The sequence below is a fragment of the Lagopus leucura genome, unplaced genomic scaffold (genome assembly GCF_019238085.1).
Source record: "Lagopus leucura isolate 7727_CA_CO unplaced genomic scaffold, USGS_WTPT01 Super-Scaffold_100044, whole genome shotgun sequence".
NCBI lineage: Eukaryota > Metazoa > Chordata > Aves > Galliformes > Phasianidae > Lagopus > Lagopus leucura.
In genome coordinates, this window is record NW_024962291.1 from 1,195,112 (window position 1) to 1,214,530 (window position 19,419).

At 40.7% G+C, this 19,419-nt stretch overlaps 1 protein-coding gene across 4 annotated transcripts in view; it reads left to right on the top strand.

The window, feature by feature from the left end:
• The window catches only part of TSPAN4 (tetraspanin 4), a 397,360-nt gene that overhangs the window by 22,326 nt on the left and 355,615 nt on the right, over positions 1-19,419 (top strand). The window contains exon 1 of one of the 4 annotated variants that reach the window (XM_042884551.1): positions 704-812. The exons of the other annotated variants lie outside the window; for them this stretch is intronic. The gene's annotated coding sequence lies outside the window, so the exon portion shown is untranslated. Of the gene's footprint in view, positions 1-703; positions 813-19,419 lie in introns of those variants that run through there. 4 annotated transcript variants of the gene reach the window in all.

Consider the following 19,419-nt stretch of genomic DNA (forward strand, 5'->3'; position numbering starts at 1 on the left):
CCACAAAAAGAAACCAAAAAAACCTAACCAAAATACAGCCTTGTGTGATGTTGTGTGAGGCTGACAGGCATGTGCAGATAGTTGCCCTGTGCTGATAATGGCTGGCTCTGTTAGCTGAATTTAATCCCACCTTTCCAGCCAGAAGCCATTTTTGTGTTCTTAGCCCTAATCAGTGAGCTCCCAGCACAGAGTGGGCTGACTGCATTGCACTGCTGTGAGTGTCCCTGTCTGCTCTGGAGAGATTCAGTGTAGTGGCTCTGCTTCAGACAACTCAGCAGCCTGTTCTGTGAATGGGTGATGTATGTGGTATGATACCCCTGCTCCATCTCTTCCTCCACTTCTCAGAATACAATCCTAGCTATAGAGAAGAGACCCGAGACTGCAGTTACGTGGAGCTCTCAAGCAATGTATTTGTCAGCTTTTTTTCCCCCCTTCTGTGGTATAAATGATCAGTTCAAAATGGTGGTCTGGCATCTAAAGGGGGAACCAGCATTTTCTTATTTCAAACTCGCACCGTGATCAATCTGCCTGCCTTAGACAATGAAGGAAGATATTTTGACGAGTGACAATGGCTACTTTTTACTGTCATGAGTGAATAAACTCTTTTCCCTTGAGATAAGAGAATGTTCCTCATTGTCACAGACATCACCTGCCACTTTCCTTTCTTCGAGGCTGCAGGTTGTTTTGGTCATGGAACAGCACTGAGGCCAGATGAGAAGTCGAACCGTTCAGGAACTGCAGAACCCACACGCTTTCTATTGCAGTGTCAGGTTTGCTCTGTTGCAAGCTTCGTAGAACACAGAGACTCTAAGGTGAGTCTGTTTTTTGCTTTGGCAAAGTGTGTATATTTAGATTGTTATTTCTGGTGTTTTCTAGTGCTTTGGGCTGAGAAGAGTCTAACATACTGCAGGGCATGTTACTGTGCAATTGGAATACAGACTCTTGAAAAAGGAAATGCAGCCTTTCTTGGGGGGTAGTGGGGTGTTCCTCCCCTCTCCTCTCAGTTGCATCACTGGCAGTTGTTCTCTGTGCCTCCTTAGGTGGACTGGAAGATGGTTAAGCTTTCAGAATCTGGTTGAATTAAAGAAATATTTTACGTCATAAAATATAAAGCAGATTTTCTTTGCAGAATGTGACATCCCATTTGTTTCCCCCTCCCCCATTATTTGTTTACTTTAATCTTTCTGGAAGGAAGTCTGGGCTGTTGACTTTTTCATTGTTGTTATTTAATGTTGACTTTTTCATTGTTGTTATTTAATGTAAAACAACTTTTTTTTTTTTTTTTTTTTTTTAAACTCAGATATGCCTTACAAATGCTTGAAAAATGTCTGGAGTTCTTGTTTGCCTAAGGATTAAACTGGAATAAAAAGGGCAAGCACTGTGGTCTTGCTTTCTGAATAATACTGAATATAACTCAGTACTTTGTCAGCATACATGAACTCTGCATTGTTCAACTGAAGAAACCCAGTTTCTTTTTCGTGCAATTTTGTAACAGGCCAATGTAGGGATGCCCAAGAGATATGAGAAGAGGCAGATGTTTCTTAGCATTGAGGATATCTGTCTGTTGCTGCTCAGTTGTGGAGCTGCAGTTCAGCTATAGAAGATTTTGTCTGGAGGAGGTGGATCATCAGGTTGTCCTCCATGCTAATAATCAGTATTTCTTCAGAAAGACTCAGAAAGAAATAGTGTTCCCAGCAAACATGTGCTTTATAACAAAACAGGAGTGTGTAAGCAGCCATGCAGTGTGTAGTGGATGGGGTGCTTCAGGGAGCAGGAGTGAGCTGCAGCAAAGGAAGAAGGGATTTCAGCTTCACAATGCAGTGTTGGTACCTGGAACCTGTGATGGCCATGTCTGAGTGAGATGTACATCTCTCATGAGCTGGTAAAAAAAGACTCTGGGCTCCAGCACTAGCAGCAGCTATCAACTTCTAGTTCCTTTTCCTGTAGAGCTGACTACAGGGAACTCTAAGTGAGGGTGAGATAGGTGCCAGTGAAGCATGTAGTATTTTTTTTCTTTCCCCTCCTCCTTTTCTCTCTTCTGAGATCTCAAAGAGGCTGCTACTTCAGAGACTGTTTCCCAGCCCTGCTGGGTAAGTGGAATGAAATGGAGCAGTAGAAGTGAGCAGCAGGTTCTATGGGAGGTACTGGCAGCCAGAGTCAAATGCAGCAAGTAGCACTGATGCAGGAATAAACCTTTTGTCTTACCAGGCATTTATCTTGAATTCTTTTAAGTTGCAGTGCTTACAATTTGTTCCTAATTAATCTGATCTTCAATCAGAAAATACGAATTTTTTTTTTTTTTCAATCAGAAGAAAGAATGAAGCTGGAGAAATTTATTTGAGCAGTGTTTCTTTCAGTGGCTAAACATGGGCTTACAAATGCATTTATTAACGTTTGCTTGTAGATCTTGCTGTCACTGTGTGGAGTAAGTCTGTGGTTAATAAAAAGAAAATTATATATCCTTCTGCTTTAGGAGAGCAAGTCCCAGTGAGGTGAATATGGCTGCTGTGGTGTAGCTGGAGAGAGCATGGTTTGATGTTCTGTCTGCTTTGGGCAAATGTTACTGTATTGAGGACAAAACAGCAGCAGAATTGCTGGTTCTGTCACATGTGTGGTGCTGTTAATTTCTTAGTTATTCCACGAGTCAAACAGGGTGTTTTCTGTGTCCTCTGACTGCTCGTCTTCAGAGGCAACTGGGCTGATGTCAGTTCTTCCTGGCTGCGTTAAGTTTGGAGGAAGAAGAATCTGGTGGTAGTTCTATTAAAAGTTGATCCTAGGTAAGTAGAAGTGACCTCAGAGGTCAAGCATATGTTCTCCATGGTTATCATTAATATAACAGACATAATAGTGGAATGGTAAGGGTATTTCAATTGAGTAGTAAGGATATGAAGCATGAGCTAATGAGCTCAAAGTGTTTTGATCCAGCAGAGCCCTTGCCTTCTCTGGAAATATAAATATTCTTAAATTTTGTTGCATTAAGATAATATCCTCCAAATAGCCTAGTTGATAGAATAAAGAAGCTTTAGGGAAAGCATAAACAATTAGCAGAAATCAGATTTGGATTTTTTTTCTTAAATCTTTGCTTCTGAGGTTAAAATAACAAGAACCAGATGTAAAATTGCAGATATGTTCAGGACTTTGAATTCACTTTGTGAGTTATGATGTTGTGGCTTGGAGAGAGAGGCAGTCAGAGCCCTACGTTCTGCCAAATGGGCAGGAATGTTAAGTTCTCTTGTTTCTCACTTCTGAGAAACGGAGTAAAAAAACCTGTTGCTTGCATAAGTAGTTCTGGCTCATCTGTCTGTATTTGCTTTCCCAAAGGAGGAGTAGTATTCAGACTAAACTTTGTTAGATACCGTAGACTTTTTTTCTGCAAGTAATTGAAGTTTTATGAACATTAAGTAGAACTTATGCAAATAATGAGTAAGAAACTTATTTCCAGCAGAAGTGTTAAATAAAAGCTGCATAATCTTCTAGGCTACCATTGCTCTAGTGAGACAGTAACTCACTTGCTATTTTCTGCCTTATTTCTGGAAGTTGGCATCTTATCCAGGGTGTGTTTGGAAGATGAACAAAAGGGTTTGATTTGTTGATAAACATCACCCTCCCTCTTTGGTGCAAAGAGCAAATGACTGCTCTCCAGCCTTCTCCCTGAAAAATGCTGCTTCCTCATTGCTTTAAGTATCTGCCCAACTACTTTCTGCATCCTTGTGTCTTGCTAAAGTCTGAGTTTGCAGCTGATGACACTGTAATAAATTAGTGGGTTGGAAAGGAGTGATGCTAATGAAGCTTGTCTTAATGGGAGGCTGTGAAAGTGCCTATGCTAGGGCTGGTTTTCTGAATTTTTAAAGGGGTGGTAAATATTTCTTGCACAAAGAGACCTTTTTGCATTAGGAGTCTGATGCCTGTGTATGCCTCAGCAAACTGGAGGTCAGAAAGGTACTGAAACAGAAATGCTGTTTTTTCAAATTGATTCCCTTTCATGGAGATCCTAGTTCTGACCACAGCAAGTCTTGTGTGAAATGCAGTTGCTAGCATGTAGAAATGAGAAATATGGAAAATAAATCTTTTGTCTGTGCGTGGCAGTAAGCACCACAGTGATGTGCTACAACAGGAGGCACTGGCTCGTTGCTCACAGCCTCATGATTACTGCTCTGTTTTCAAGTTGAAGTAGGAGAGATGTATTTCATTTCCGTACTTCTGGGTTGGGCAGTGTTGTTGGAAGCATGATGATGTGTCATCCTGTGGCAGCCTTGACTGGCCAATTAAGAAAAATCATTAGTGGGAGACCCAACACTGTGAGGAAAGCTTTGCCCTTGAAAAGAGGAATTTGATGGCATGTCAATGAGCATGGGATGCATTTGCTTTTGGGAGTGCTAGAGTCACAGGTTTGGCTTGGGAAGGAGGGTGTGTGTGACTCTTTCTGGCTGTGTCTCTGATTTCACTGCAGTTCTGCTTTATGTCTCTAGTTGAGTGAAACTGGGTACCTGTAGTAGAATTTTAACTGGAAGCATGGATTTCTTCTTCTTTTGTTCTAATTGTAATGGTTTTGATTGGCCGCTCAATGGCCGCTGTAATGGTTTACAGTGCCGCTGGTACTGTAAGCTAGTCAAAATCCAAGGAGAATCTTTTCCCATGCATTATTATATGCCTGTTCTTTTCATTGTCCTGCTTCTATTGTCTGACTCTGCAGTGCTTGAGAAAAGTTCTCAACCAAGTCTTGGAGGTGCTTGTTCCAGAAAAGACTTCTGTGGTAAGATCAGTTACAATGTGTTGCACACCATGGATTTGTTTGCTCATCCATGAAGTTGGCTGGTTATTCATACTGGACCCTGGACCTCTGCAGTGCAAAACATTCGCTTCCCACCAGAACTTGTTCAGTAGATTTGAACTTTGCAGCTTGAGAGCAGAGCTCTGGATGTCCAGGATTTCTACCTTTCTTTGGTGATGGTGCTTGTAGCATTCACAGTTTCTCAGTCCACACCAGTACAGTGGAGATCACAGAATCACAGAATTTTAGGGGTTGAGAGGGATCCTTGGAGATCGTCTGGTCCAGTCTCTCACTAAAGCATGTTCACTGCAGCAGGTTGCACAGGAGAGTGTCTAGATGGGTCTTGAACATTTTCAGAGGAGACCCCACAACTTTTCTGGGCAGCCTGTTTCAGTGTTCTGTCACTCTCACAGTTAAGATGTTCTTCCTTATGTATGCATGGAACTTCCTGTGGTGCAGTTTTTGCCCATTGCTCCTCATCCTGTTGTTGTACGCTACTGAAAAGAGCCCAGCTCCATCCTTTTTTCTGTTGCACAGATTTTTATAAACGGTGATGAACAGAGATGGCAGATGTGCTTCTGCGGACACTTTTTTTATATGAAATTAAGTCAAATCTCTAAATTTTAATTGCTAATTTCTTTTGGGAAGAGCGGTTAGTCTCTGACCTACATATGGGACTCAAGTGTAACTTTCTGGTTCTAAGACTTTGGTATTGAAAAAAAATAAAAAAAAAATTAATAAAAAAAAAATCTAAGTACTAAGACCACAGGGATGCTGTGTCTCTGCTCAAAGATCTCTTTGAGCAAAACTATTAGTTTTTTCTCATGGCCTCTCTGGAGAAATCCTTTTTTTTTTTTTTTTTTTTTTTCCTTCCCATCTTGTTCTCAGTATAGAAAATCTGATCTGTGAATAAAGGATTCCAGTATTGAAGCCTGTAGATTATTGCCTTGCCCAAAATACAAAACCAAAAGCCCCACACGAAGAAACTTCACCCTGAAACATTTCTGAAACTATTATTTTTCTGTGCACAAGTTCTGTGCTGAAAGGTACCCTGTTCCTGGAATTGTGTAATCTGCTTTTGCTCATTTCTAAGGAGGAAGTCTTTTCAGCTTTTCATGCGTACAGACTTTTAAGCTACCTCAACTGAGTCACTCAGTAGAGATACTGCCTCAATGGCAATGTTATTATGAAAATGCTATGTAATTCAGAGTTTAACAAACATTCTAGGCTGACTTGCTTCAGGATCTGGATGTAAGGATAAAGATCTACAATGCTGAGAAAGCCACACTGAAGTGAAGAGTATTGCCAAGTGGTGATCACAGATCACAGAATGGCCAGGGTTGGAATGGACCTCAAGGATCATAAATATCAACCCCCCTGCCACATGCAGAGCCACCAGTCTCCATGTTTAATTCCAGATGAGGCTGCCAGGGCCCCATCCAATCTGGCCTTGAACACCTCCGGGGACGTTGCATCTACAACCTCAGATGTAAAAAATTAGTCTACAAAATGGAGAAGACAGCTAGTTTCATATATCAAAAGCGGCTCCCCTTATTCAAGGACCCCAAGTACTTTACAAGCATCAGTGAATAATTAATTGGTACAGTTGTGGTGTACTTCAGAACTAGCGGGTGCCATAAAAAAACCTCAGCTGAGTTACTCGTCTGGCTTTTGGCCCTAAAGAATGCTGTATCAAAAGGATAAATCAATAATTTGAAGAAGACACCATTTTTAATGGAAAGGAGAAGAAGATATTGGCCCTCATTTCTGAAATGAGCTTTTACTACGCGTGATGTTCTTGAGCACCCTTTGCATTCAGGGCACTCGCTTTCAGCTTTTATAGGATGCTGTTTGCACCTGTTTAAAACTCCTACCCTCTCAAAACAATTCATACTGCAGTGCATATGATTCTCCCTGAGGGAAGAAAGAGAATAAACCAAACGTCAGATATTAGCTGCAGTGCTTAGTGCACTGCTGGGAGGCACTTGGATACAACAGCTATACAGGCAGCGTTGGGAGCGAGGCAGCACAGAAGAGAAAGTGTCCGTGCCAGCAGATTACGTGTTTGATGTTCTGTACAGTATTTCTCTAGAGCACAGCTACGTTTAAGCACCTAAGTCAGAAGTATTTTTGCTTCACAGCCCCCAGCTATTAAGTGCAGCTGCAGCACCTCACAGCTCTAGCAAATGGAAGTAGCTCTTCAGGCTGAGGCAAGTCATCTCTGCCAGCAGAGCTTATCTTGATGTAGGTTAGGTGGGCTGGCAAGATCCTGTGATCTCTGTAATACGTGCTGATCAAAGAAAGCATAAATCCATGAACTAAAAATCATTTTGTGATTTATTTTCATGGACAGGATTTTTTCAAGAATTTATTTAGGGTTAGAGAAACTACTTGCCACTGATTTTCCTTGGGGCATCAGCACTGATTCTTTGCAGCTCTCTGGGAAGCGTCAGGCCTGAAGCAAGCAGAAGATGCTGGCAAAGCTGTGTATACAATTCATGAGGTCTTTGTGGGCAGAGGACATAAATGGCATGCTTATATACCAACCATGGATCTTTGGAAAAGAGGCTATCTCCACAGTGCCCATGGACACTGATGGACAACATCAGTGGCTGGAGCTTTTGCTGGAAATTGCTGCCAGTTGAAGGAAGTACAGTGATACTGCAAAGCATGCTGGTGTCAGAGTATGTGACTTGTACACCAGGTTTTTGATCACTCTTTTTACATAGTGTTCTTTTGGGCGGCATCGAAGGTGTTAGGACAGTGGTTTTCAATTTATTTTTGTCTTCATTGATGGAGCCATGCTTTCCAGTCTGACCTATGGATTTTTTTTTTTTTTTTTTTTTAAAAGATCTTTTTCTGAACGGTTTCCTAATAGAGAACCTTTATATTCTCAGCAGTGGAATTTCTGAGCTTTAGAAGCACTGTTTTAATGTAAGAAAACTGATGTTAATGCTGTGTCTGCATGGATGCTGTATGGTGCGCCTTGGATGTGTTTCTGTACTGATTTCCTCTCAAAGATAGGCTTCTTAGTATATCTCATACAAAGAGAATTCTAGTTCTTTTTTGAGACTTTTGAAGTGATTTTTGTGGTAAACCATAACAATGTCTTCATACCAACAAATAGTGGAGGTATTTTTTCTTAGATTAATTCCACCTTCTGCCTTTATTTTGTCATTCTCTGAGCAGAAACAAGGCAACAGTATAATTCTTACCCAATTTCTGCTTTGTTTGACCCCTCTCTATGGAAACTCTTCTTCAAGGGTCATAATCATGCATTTGAATTGAGGCACTGTGTGATCCCTTCTGCTGTGCCGGAGGGGCAACATAAAAATGACAGAAACGATGAGACAAAATGCAGTGTGAATAAGATCCAGTAGCCTATTTTTGAAAAGCTTTGTTGAAGGCATCGCATAAAAGTGACAGAATATAGTTTTATGGTATAAAAAATGAAGGGAGAATTATGTAGGCAATCCTTTCAGCCTAGTAAAAATACCACAGTGTACAGAAATTGAAGTGATAGGGCTTTCTGTGATCTAAATTGGCATCTAACCTTAGTCAGTAGGTGAAACAATTCTTGAAAACATTGCTAATAGTAATTGCTTTTTTTTTTTTTTATCACTTAACAACAAAGTTGTGTTTTAAAAACATTCGTTAGGTGAATTAAGACAAATAAGACAGTTGAAATGATAATAAAATCTCTACAGGTAAGGGAAATTCCATGTCCCGCATTGCATTTATAGTTGTAGAGACCTTTATTTTAATGTTTTGTCTTCCAAGAAACTGCAATTCTGAGGGGGGAAGTCTGGTTAAGAAAAAAATGCCTCTGTTTAGAAAGAAAGGGAACTCTTGAGTGGGAGAATCATCCCGCTTATTTGAGATGAGATCAATCTTTGACTTCCCTCAAGAGGGAAAAAATGTGAGTTGCTCTTTCCTTCTGCTGCACAGGGAGTCAAGACGTCCCTCTGAGGTTCTGCCCTTGACACTAAAATAGGTTTTGTTCTGTTTATTAAAACTATTTTCTTTCCTCTTCCCCACAACTTCTTTGGATGTGTTTAAAATTATAAAACTGGTAAATAAATGAAAGCAAAACTCGATTTTGTAAAGTTCCATGCTGTTCAGCAGACTTACTGTTTGAATGAGCCAGCTTGTCTGTCCATCAGACCACTGTGAAATGAAGACGGTTATCTCCAAATGGCTTCTGAAGGTAAACGCCATCAAGATTTTGAGTGCTGACAGGAGGATGGAGAAAGGAAATTCCTGCATAACTAGACTGTCCTATGAGAAATCACAGGCGGTTCTGCTTTCTTGTCTGCTCTCCCATTTCAGCATCTTACCTGCAACAATTCTGAAAACATTTCACTGACAAATTGTAACTTAGAGTAGAGGTGAGTTTGTTGGTTTTGCCTTTTGTTTTGAATTTTCAAAGAGCATCACAGCATTGTAGGCTGCTGAGCTGACAGAAGAAAGATCAGTAGGAGGACGAGTTTCTCAGGGCAAATTTCCTCACCCAAGTCCAAGACAGCAAAGAACTGTCAGGATACGTTTTTGTTCACAGGAACAGAGGAAAAGAGCTGGTCACCTATCAGTCAGTTTGTAGATGAGTTGTTATGAAGAATCGTGGCTGACTCCAGCTGGTGTCTGGGGTGTTGTGCTAGGCCTGGAGACATAACGAGGAAAGGGTTGCTTTGATATATCTGTCATGTGTCATCCTTGCTGTGCTACTTGCTGGCACTGCAGACCATCTTGATGATAGACAAAGAAACCTGAGCTTGGCATGTAAATGAGCAAAAAAGTGATTTCTTCTCTTAAGAAGTATACCATTCCCTTGTTGTTGTTATTACTTTTTTTTCTAATGGATGAATGGAATTTCTACAGTACCTTCCCACCCTGGCCCATGGCTGTCCAGAATAGTCAGTTGCTCATTCACATTGCTGCAGGGGTAATTTTGCTTCAGTGATGGACATGGAGTTGTGCTGAACTTGTGCTTGGTTATGAACTCTGTTTTTTGCAAGGGAGCAATTTTTAACGTGCTTTCATTTTTAAGCCTATTATAGCTCCTTCACTTTGATTAATCTCGTTGTGGAGCTCTTTACTCTTTTAGCTTGTGTAAGGTGCAAGTCTGGCCATAGTAACAAGTGTTTCTGCTATTTCCCTCACAGTTGATGGAGGAAGAAAAAGGACTATTGATTTTATATAAAAATGAGTTTAATGAGACTTAAAGGTAAGACTTGATTCAGGGCTTATTGGAATCAGTGCTGATCATTCATTACATTGCAGTGGATTTCAGGCTTTGGTATTTGACATACTGCCATGCTGCTACGGGGGTCAGCTGTCTGCATAGTAGGAGTTTTGCAGATCTTCATCAGTTGTTCAAAAGCAGCAAACTGTTGTGTTGTGAGAGCAGGGAATGGGAAGCAACCAAAGCAGATAGTTAACGCTGCTACTTTTATTTCTGCAGCCTTCTCTTACCGTTTTGTGCATTTTGACCTTGAACATGTGGCCATGTCTAACAAAGCATGCAAGTACAGATAATGCAATAGATCTTTAAAAACATTATGGAAGTTTTCAGAGATAATATCATTAACTCTGTGGTGAGTTGCATTAAGTGCTAAGAACTTCCTTTTTAATTATAGCATGAAGAGTAGAGAACTGGGAAGAAGGGAAACATGAAACAAACATAAGCACAAGCTAGTGATTCACAGGTTCAACTGTGTCAACAATTGGGCTCAATCTCGCCTATGGGCAAGTCCTGTTCTGTTTTCCTTGTCATATGTGTATGTGTTGATGCTCTGTCCGTTAGCTGCAGCCTTATCCTTCAGGAAAGAAATATTTCTGTGTCGTGGAGCACAAAGACAGCATTGCTGCAAACCAGCTCGCAGCACGCATCCCTGAAAGATCAGGCCATCTTCTTGGCTGTAATTCTCTCTACAAATTACTGCTGTGGCCAAGCTTCATTCCTGCCCCCCCCTCCCCTTCTTTTCCTCTCTAAATGCCTAGTTCCACCTGATAGAGAACTGTGTGAACAGTGCATTGCTCTCACCTCTTCAACCCTCAGCAGTTTAAGTACAGAAGCAGGCTTTTTATTTACCTTGCTCCTGAAAATGCCATCCCTTAAGTTTCTTTACTGTACAAAGTTAGGTGATGCGTTTTCAGCTGAGGTAAATTGCTGTGACAGTCCATTGAAATTAAGAGTAAATGTATTATATTGATAAAAGATGCAGTTAATAGAAATGGGGATAAAATTGTTATCCATGCATCTGCTTTTGAAGAAATGCAGCTACTTCTAAGGTCTCTGTAAAGACCGACTTAACCTATATATCTAAAATCTAGGAATTCTAAAGAAAACAGCAAAATGGAATATCTTTCTTGGAGCTTACTCTTGTCTGTCAAGCGTATAGGATGAAGACATTTTTTTAATAATAATAATGAATAATGATAACGAAATATTGCTTTTCTGTTATGTTTGCTGTTAGCAATGAAGCTACAAATGAAAGGAGCAGAGCTCATATACCTTGTAAGCTAAATGGAAGTAGGAAATATATATATTAGCTATTCTAAAATTCACCTAACACCTTTCCTTAGGAAGCAGGTGTTTGCTCTCATATACATCATTCAGTTTAGCAGTAATGAACATCTATTTAAGTTGATAGCTTTAAACCACAATACAAAATTAGTACTTTATCCTTGATTCCACCTTATTTATTGCTGCTGCTCTACAAGTCCCCCTGGACTCATTTTCCTGTTGGCACTGCACATACCACTTGACATCAGTGGACGACATACTTAATTCTGTGCCTGTGCTGCTGCTCTGTAGTGATGGAATATATATGTATATTCCATATGTATACACACACACGCATATAGGCTGTCTTTCCTGATACTTGCCTAGACAAAAAATACCACATTTGTATGGGAACTGTTAGGTGATGGCCTGAACCAGTGATTGAGCACCTGGTGAAGGGGTGTACCAGCCCTGGGAGCACAGGTGTGAGCAATTCACCAGTGCAACCAGAGGGGTGGACCCTGGGTCCCCTTCTTCCTAACTTCATTTAAGGGCTGGCAACTGAAGGGGAAGCATCTCTCCTTGGAGACTGCCTCTTTATGGAGTTTCTAGCGAGCACTGATCATCAGAAAAGGTTAGCTATTTCTTCTTTATTTTTGGTTGTTATCTTTCTTGTGTGATTTGAAACTGGTTAAAGGCAATTTTATCAACTGCCTCCTATCCATATGTTGTTGCTGATACACATTCATCTTTGCATGGCGGTGCTTCATTCTATTTGCACACAGCAACATTCCTTGTCTCTTCTGGAGGCCTTTACCTGCAATGACTTCAGAAGGCAAGAGGTACAAAACAACTTGCTGTTGTCTGGCCTGTGGGAGAGGGAAGGAGAGCAAGTGGAGCTTGCCAGGCAGCCACTGTGTTGACACCTCTTGGTAGTTTTGTGCAGGCAGCCTCATGTTTGGGCTGTTTTCTGCTCCCTTGAGTGGAGGCAGCTGAGCTTAATCTCCCATTCACCAATATGGCATTCTAGAGGTTTTCTTGTGAAGGTGGTGAGATTGTGCACAGCAACATGGCTCACAGAGCAGTGCCTATGAACTGGGATCTGGAAGTATAAATTATTGTACCTGAGAAATCTCCCCACAGTTTAAGATACGCACTGATAGGATTACAAAGTGTTTACAGTGCCTGTGCTGTCTAGTAGATGTTTTTCTGTTTTCTTTCTTGAGGGTATGTTCTGAACATGAGAGAGTCCATCCATATCTTCTCAAGTGCCGCTGTGAAGCGCTTGCACTGCTTGTTGTGAACGCTCACATCTGTGTATGCTTTGCTGTGTATTGTCTCCAGTAGTGCTGTGTGGGTGGCAAATAAGTCTTTGAAGAGAAAGACTTTTTGAAATGGCACAGATGCAGCTGTGTTTTTCCAGGACTTGCACTTTTAGCATCTGTGGTGTTAATAGTAACCTCCAAATCCTCGTTTCTTTTATGAATTTATGTAGTAAAATCTGTGCTTAGGTGGCGAGATGCCTCTTACTCTTTATGCTTTTGACGTCTTTTTACCTAGTCAATGAGAGTAGAGAGAAACTGACATCTGGAGACATTTGGGAAGTGACAGCACAGAAGAACTGAAAGTCTTCCTAATGAGCCAGTGCTCTCTGTGCAGTCAGATTTGGTGCACAAGACAGTGTGGTTGCTGTTCTTTCTTTTTGCCTGGTTTACTAATTGCCTTTGGCTATATGAATTTCTGAACACTTGTATTTTTCTTCCAGTCTCCTGCAAGCTGTGGTGATGTTTTGCACACTTTTACTGTGTCCAAGGTCAAGGAAAATCAGTGACAAAACCAGAAGTAGAAGTGAGAATATTAGATTCCTGCTTGTTTGAGCGAAAGGTAGAAGCTGCTTTAATGGGTACTTTTTAACTTAGTAGATGACTTTTGGATACATCAAGAGAACCTCTACCAGCAACAGAGTAGTTGTGAATGAACTTCTTAGTAAATGAAAGACATGGGCGGAGGAATACATATGATTGCTTTGGGTAGGACTTTTTTTTTGCTTATCCTCAAATGACATTAATGGTATGACTCATACTTCTTTATAAGTATTATATTTTCACAGTATTATATTTTCAAAGACTTAGTGTCCCCCTAAGCTGGGGAATGAAAGGCGGAGCACAGCCTTGCTGAAGGGGACTTGGAAGTGCTGGATGGCAAGGTGCACGTGAGTCAGCAGCATTCTCTTGCAGCCAGAAAGCCAACCATATCGTGGGCCACATCAAAAGAAGCCGGCAAGGTGAGGGAGGTGATCCATCCCTTTGCTCTGTGATGATGAGACCTCACATGGAGTACAGCATCCAGATATGGAGTCCTCAGTACAGGAGAGACGTGGCCTGTTGGAGCATGTCCAGAAAAGGGCCACAGAAATAATCGAAGGGATGGAACTCCTCTCCTATGAGGACAGGTTGAGAGAGCTGGGGCTGTTCAACCTGGAGAAGGCTCTGGGGACACCTGACAGTGGCCTTTCAGTTTCTATTGAGGGTGCTGTAAGAATGAGGGTTCGGGTTCTTTAGCAGGATCTGTTGTGAAAGGACAAGGGGAAATAGTTTCAAACAGAGGAGAGATTTAGATTTGATCAAAAAGGAAGTTTTTACAGTGAGAAGCAGGTTGCCCTGTGAGGTGGTGGGTGCCCCAACCCTGGAGACATTCAAGGTCAGGCAGGACAGGGCTCTGAGCACCTGATCTAGTTAGGTGTCCCTTTTCATTGCAGATGAGTTGGATCAGATGGCTTTTCAGGGTCCCTTCCAACTCAAATGATTCTGTGATTTAAAGGAACTGAGTTATTTGGTATTGGTGTTCAAGAGATGGTTAGGTTTAGTGGGAACTATGGGTGATAGGTGGATGGTTGGAATGGATGACCTAGAAGGTCCTTTCCAGCCTTAGTGATTCTGAGATTCTACCTCTTCATTGTCAGTATATTATCTGAGCATCTCCTAGCATACTAAGTAACATGACTTAACTTGTGGTTTGGTATAGTTTCCTTTTTCCTCTTCGTGTGTTTTAGTTAAGAAACAAGAAAATCAGTCTTACGCCAAACACCAGTAGTTGGCAGTTTCTAGAAAATCAAACTGTTGTCTTGCAGCTCATTGGGAAGCATCTGCTACTAGTGAAGCAAGGCTCTCAGGAGAGTAATAAAGGATTCCTAGTAAAATGCAAAAATATGGGAGTGTATCTTACAAACATCCTAAGTCATGTAGATAAATAGTAAACATCAGAGATGATGCTGTATTCTCTTGCATGTGTAAGGTTAACATAGCTGTGTTCCAACTGATGTGTTTGAGAGACTTCTTGAAATTTCTGGAAAATGAGGAGTGGGCTCCCTTAAGAGAATGCCCACAGCTCCAGAGAAGACAGAGTCTCTTGGTCTAGCCAAGCAGTTTACTGCGAATTCTGTGGTGTATATATTGTCCTGTTAGCTTCAATGAGTGTGCTCCAATTTTTTTATCTGGTGCCACAAATTCAATTCAGATTCTAATGAGGACATGACGAGAGCTGCATAAATGATGTCTGTATCAGTATTAGAGTGGTCATCTATGGCAAAGATTGCAATGTGTTTGTCTTACCTTGAAACTGAACGTCTCAGTGATGAGGCTGAGCATGCACTCTTATCCTTCTCTTTCCTTTGGCGTACAAATGTAGAATTCTTTATGTCCAACAGCAGAATTTCTCTAGGAGCAACTGTGAGGCTTTCTCCAAACTACCCAGTTGCTGATGTGTCTCCTGAATTGCAGGTGGCTGGTCCATATCTTTGCTCCAAGTTGCCACAGCAGAGGTTTGACTTAGATATTCCTCATTCTGATAGCCCAGTGATGGGACACAAGTGTCCTAATGCACATGTGAAGTATAAGTGACTAAGCAAAAATAGTCATCACTAAACATTCTGTGATGAGTTTCCTTCTGTTTCCTGAGTGACAACTCGTGCATTCTTGGGCTGACCTTCTCCTAATTCCATCACCCCAACTGCTTACTGACCAATTTCAACTAAATGTGGTACAGGGAGGCAGAAATTGCAAAGATAAGAGATTCCTAAGTATTCTGTGTAACAGGTTTACTCAAACTGGAGAGATGTATTTATTTTTTCTACTGTGGGAAAAGCTACAACACGAACTCAGCACTTACTTAACTGCAGCAAATCCATGCTGGAGAGAAGTGTTATGAGTGTCCTGGCAGTGGGGAAGCATCAACTAAAGCTCCTGATTTGAGAAGCCTGAGAATCGAACTGTGAGGCACAGTGGGGATAGAAGGAATCTATTGCCCAGGGCCTGTTTTTTTTTTTCTTTTTCTTTTTTAACCAACAGAGCCTGGCAAACTTAACACAAATTGCTAGATTTTGGATTACTCGGTGACCTTCTTCAAGGTGATTTACAAAACCTTATTTTGGTGAAAATGTTTGCCTGAAGTTTAAGAAATTCATTGTCCTTGTCTGGAGATATCCATCAAGAGGGTAAGCATGAGAGGAATTAGTAGGCATAAGAAGGATTATTATTTTTAGCTTCCGATGAAGCTCCTGTGAGAGCTCACTCTTCCTTCAGGAGAGAAGTCTAAAGTTTTTTTTTTTCTATGCAAGAGACTGACAAATGCACTCTGGGATGTGAAACGTAATGCAAATGTAAACTTATGAATATATGTATTGTATTTTGTTAATGATATGTATATGCTAGAAAATACTAGGGGAAATTTTCTTCTAGAGAAGCACAAATAGATTTTATTACTTTAAAACGAAGCAAACAATCAAATCTCTACAAATTTATGAAGTACAACTTCCTGTAATGAGTAAATCCAGCATCTAATTAAAGGAGGCTGTATTTTCATATTTTGTAAATTGGGGGAAATACTACTATTTTCAGCAGTCGGTGCCTGAGAATGGAGTAATGTGGTTTGGCAAGCCATTCTGACTTGTAGCCAAAGATTTGGATGTGGACAGGTGCTTTCTGAGCCTTGTCACTTTTTTCCCCTATCTGATCACCTGGTGTACGAATGATCTTCCACTCCTTGCAAATTACAAGGCAATTTGCAAACACTTGCATATTTACATGTGGGAGATATGCTGACAATTATCTTTTAATTTTCTTTTCAATTTCAGGAAACTGTCATAGGTTAAAAAACAAACAAAAAAAACCCCAGAATAAAACTGATGCATCACACCAGGCTGAAAAGAACATTGCTGCATTTGAATGTGAGCAGGTCCTAGTGAGCAAATCATGGAAGTGATTGTTGTCTCCTGTTGAGAGCAAGAGCAACGGTGGTGCCTTGGCTACATAGCGGAATGAATTGCAGTGAGTTCCTTCGCCATGCTGAGGGATGTAATTAACAGCATAGAGCTGGTGGGAGAATAGAAGTGTTCGCAGCAACATGGGAACTGAAAGACTTCCCCTGCCATTGTTTTGGTTTGGATTGGCAGCTTTCCAATAAAGTCAGCCCACCAATAATTCATGTAATAGAATGCGGACTGCACAGAATCTATGAACAGAGGGTAATATGCTTCTTGGAGACTTTCTTTTCAGAAATAAAGTTTTTCTTAATTGCTTTAATTGATCTAGGCAGTAGATATCTGATTCTATTAGTACATCTGTTGCTAATGAAATCTGTGGTAGGGAATCTTTAAGTAGTCTATTTTTGACAGTGCTGCTGTAACAATAATTTAAATGCTCTGAACCCTACGAACAGAGCATACACCCTGATGTGCTTTTTGTGTCTGCTTATTAGATGGAAACAGCTGGGTAGCGGAGAACATGATTTGTAACTGGGGTTTCCCTATGTGGTAAAAGGCTGTGGCCATTCACCCTCGCTCTCTAAAGTTTGTTACGAAAACAATACAACCAGGTTGTATGGTATTTATAAGACATTCTCCTCTTCAGAATACTTTGATTCTCCTGATCAACTGGCCATTTTTGCCATTCTCTAAAGGCTGAGCTGGAATTTTGGGTTGGAAAAGATACTGTGAAGCAAGTGACTTTCTCACTCTTATTTGTAGATTCTGGTCAAAGTTTGTTCAGAGGAGGAATCTTTAGAATACTGCCTCTTGAAGAATGATGATTTTTCTGCTTATGTGAGCTGCCCTTTGCCCCAGGGCTGTTAAGCTGCCTTTTATTTTGCACCTGTGAGTGATGTGCTTAAATTGTGAAGTTGGAAAGCAACGTTTGTGGGGCCTCCTGTTTTGATGTCTCCTTGTGTCTTTTCTCCAGATGTGATGAGAGCTAATGCTTCAGAATTAGTGCTTTGTGTAGCAAAGCTAGACTGAAGCTAAGGCTATCATAGCAGGTGATTTACAGGACCTTGAAGATGTAGCAGCATCTCCTACCATCTTCCTATGGGAGCTGTGTAACCATTTGTCCTCCCTACCTTGACTGCTGATGCCTTGCTCGCTCCAGTTGCCTTGTGTACTGTGTGGCTCCTTCTTTTATTGTTTTTTCTTTTCTTGGTGTGATGGGGATGGGAGTGCCCTGCCGAGATGGTAAGCCAACTCTGAGGCTTTAGAAGGCATATAGAGGATAAAATATCCTAATGCGGTTGAGGTGTGTGTATTATGTGTTGTCTTGAACTTAAGAGAATGTCAGGTTTCTCACGTGCTTTACTTGGTATTTTGTTGCATGCTTGCAGCAAGCATCCAAACACGTAATAATTGAAATTACTTTGGCCTTTGACAGGATTGCAATTGTTTTATTATTAAAGGATTTCTTTTGCCTGTTTTGTGTTAACACACATCATCATAAAGGTCTTGACCGGAAGGCTGTTATTGCCATCCAGAGGCCTGCGTATGCTGTATAGTTGTTTAATGCAGATTTTGGAATGTTCACAGCAGAACCTTAGAGTTGGCAAGCTCCTAACAACAATTTAAAAATCCTCTAAAAATTGAGAAATAGTACATGTACAGTGCAGCTCAATTTCTGTCTTGCTGTAAGACTTATCTGATAATCATGTCCTCAAAGTTCTTTTTTTTTAAAAAAAAGCTGGCTGTTATTTAAGAATTTTTATTAGTCCTTCCTTTGGAGAGTTTAAATAAAGGCAGAATTTAATTTTAATTAAGAATTAACCTTCAACAGTCTTTCTTTCTGCTTGAAGAGGTGACCTTTATGAAATGCCAATTACTTACCCAGGAGCCTGCTATTTGCATTCTTATGTCTACATATGATATAGATATATACGTGGATCTACATATATTTCTATTATAGATAGATGTATATTGTATTTGCATTTATATATGTCAGTAAAGGAAGGCACTTTAAGGCATGTTACTGGTATTTAAAGTTCCTTTAGTTTGAGCTGTGCTGTTACATAGACATGCATGGAAAACCCGTAGCTGGGGTAGGCCAAGAATGTTCCGCATTAAATAGTTAACTGGAGCCCCGTTAGAAAATAGGACTTAAGCTGGGGCAATATGAGGGCTGTAATCTAGGAATCGGGTTGTATGTATCTGAGTTACAGCTGTGCTTAGAGGCATTGGTAGAAATGGTGATGGCGTGCACCAGACCCTTTATAAGAATATAGTAAGAGAGACTCTCTGACTCCAAAAGAATTTAAGGCTGAAAAATTTTGGAAAGACTGCACTGAGGGAAAATTGACTGTCCTGATCACGCTGTATGATTACATTTCTTCTAAACCTCTGCTAAGCATGCTCTCCCATGGACTGACCTGTCTTTTCTTGTTCTTACATCAATCACTCATTCATGTGCACAATTTTCTCTACTCATGCTAGGAAGTGTAGATGGGGAAACATTGAAAAACTTCCCTTAACTAAGAAGAGTGCGAGTAAACACTATTTGTTGAGAATGATGTCTAGTATTCCAGTTAAGGTCCACAAATTAAATTTGCTTTTAATATGCTCTCATGGTTGAATTTCAAATATATTTAAGTTTCTAAAGATGGGAACGGATGCTTAGTAAGATTTTGAAAGGCCTTTAAATTGCTTAGGTGCCTTTGGAAATCCCTGTGGGTGTCTGTGTGCCCATAATCTCAGTAAATTTGCAACTCTGTAGAACTTGTTGTTCAGCATTCCAGATTTGAACAAGGTTTGGAGTTTCTGACTTCTCTTCCTGCAGATGTATTTATTGCAGCTGGGAATACTCGCAGTGCTGACTGCAACTGTGTAAATGTG